Source organism: Tupaia chinensis, unplaced genomic scaffold (genome assembly GCF_000334495.1).
Source record: "Tupaia chinensis unplaced genomic scaffold, TupChi_1.0 Scaffold000115_1, whole genome shotgun sequence".
Taxonomy (NCBI): Eukaryota; Metazoa; Chordata; class Mammalia; order Scandentia; family Tupaiidae; genus Tupaia; species Tupaia belangeri.
Window position 1 is genome coordinate 9,291,079 of NW_006159579.1, and position 1,918 is coordinate 9,292,996.

At 44.2% G+C, this 1,918-nt stretch overlaps 1 long non-coding RNA gene across 1 annotated transcript in view; it reads right to left on the reverse strand.

The window, feature by feature from the left end:
- Positions 1–304: 304 nt before the first annotated feature.
- LOC102472206 (uncharacterized) overlaps positions 305–1,918 on the reverse strand; it is a 38,752-nt gene continuing 37,138 nt past the window's right edge. The window contains exon 3 of the long non-coding RNA XR_333929.1: positions 305–415. This is a non-coding gene — a long non-coding RNA (uncharacterized LOC102472206). The remainder of the gene's footprint in view (positions 416–1,918) is intronic.

Genomic DNA, 1,918 nt, shown 5'->3' on the forward strand with positions numbered 1-1,918 from the left:
TGCATGTCCAGAATCCCAATAGGATGGAGAAATGGAGAAGAAGGGATTGAGGCATGACCACGCCCCACTGAGGTGTGCTTTCCTCTTCTATTTCTCTGTGTCTCTCTGGTCAGTGCACGTGTGTTCTAGTGATTAAAAAAGAATAGTGCATATATTTTGAAACTTGAGATATACACATCACCTGCTGTTTATTTAAATGGTAAATTCATTTTGTTTTAAAAGTTAAATATACTTCAGCAAATGCAATTTAAATAATGAAGCAAGTACTGTCCAGAGTCCATGTGTTCTTAGATCCATTCCTTGTCCTTCCCCTGCTGCTCTGTGTCCCAGTGAGGCTGACCCTGTAGGTTCCTTGCTTGGGCTTCTCCGTCAGCTGAGTTACATCTAGGTCAAGCATGGAAGGCACTGGCGGGATCTGGAAGTGCAAGAGGAAAGCAGGGTGTTTCTCCCCATCTCTCTGCCATGAGTGGCATCTTCAGTAGCTGCATCTTCTCCACAACTGAAGTGCTTAGCAGACACACTTGCCATGGTCCCAGCTTTCCCCAGGGACCCTAAATCTTGAGTTCCAATACCAGCTCTTTTTGTCTTCCCAGCCTAGAGCTGGTAGTGGCTTCCTGCTGTTGCTAAGCTCTGAGGTATTTCCACATCTTCTGCTGGTTTATCAATTCTCCCATGGCTTGTGTAACCAATTCTCTGCATTAAACACCCTCTCTTTGAATTGTTTAGAGGGCCAGGTGGTGGTACAGTAGTAACACATCTGAAATCGCATGGGAAAGGTGCTGAATTTGTGTCCTGGGACTTCCTTGACCATGCTGGGTATATGTGAGTGCCTGTGATCCAGGCCAACTGAGACTAGGAGTGAATTATGGCATGAAGACCCTGTTGGGGGTTGCTCACTCATTCTCTCTTGGAAGAAATAAATAAACTTTAAAAATACTTGCGGGCCAGCCTTGTAGCCTAATGGTTAAAGAATCTGGATTTTACCTGGTTGACTGTAGTTCAAATCCCAGGCCCAGGGGCTTGAGAAATATTCCAGGTGTGTGCATGGTGAAATGGATGGAGATGGGATTGTGGTGACCACGTGTCCAAGTGTGGTGCCTTCTCTCCACCCGGCCCCAACCTCTGCTTCTCTGTCTCTCTGGAAAGCACATATGCCCTCTGGCAGCTTATAAGATTCTGTTTTTCTGGTTGGACCCTCTCTGACAAATGCAGTGTTAATGATGACAGATCATAGATGGAACATTTTTTTGTTTTTTAAAGTGAGGATGGTTACTTTCTGAAAGAAGGCGTAAGGAATTAGAAGCTGCAGTTTGCCTGGGAGTTGTAGAATGTTGCAGAGAGGACAATCTGAGACTCCTCGGTTCTAAAGTAACAGGTTTGGTGAAAGGATACCCAGGTGGTAGAGCATGACAGAGAGAGGGTCACCCCTGTGGAATCAGATAGAATTATTTGATGGCAAGCAACAGAGACAGTCTTGGGCTAATGTAAGCAAAAAGGGATTTATTGGAAGACTACAGGAAAAATCACAGAATTCTAAAGTAAACCAAGTAGTCAGCTTTTAGAAAAATCAGAAACGGGACCAGCAGGTGACATGGTGGTTATGGCGCTGGACCCTCCCACATGACTGACCAGGGTTTGAGTCTTGAATCTGGTGGCTTGCTTTATCACTTCCTCTCTCTCTCACTCTCAAACTCTGTCTCTCTCTGGTCAAATGAAAACATAAATGAATGAATAAATAAAATAAAACAAATTTAAAAAAAGAAAAACCAGAAACAAGGGTAACTCTGGGATGTGGGGAGTAGGAATGAGCAGTCCCTTTAGGAAGCTTGGTTGGAGTAGCTCTACTGTAAAGTAATCACTTTCATCCTTGGATCATTCTGCTCATGACTCAAAATCCAAGGAGGGCAAGAGTTCAATT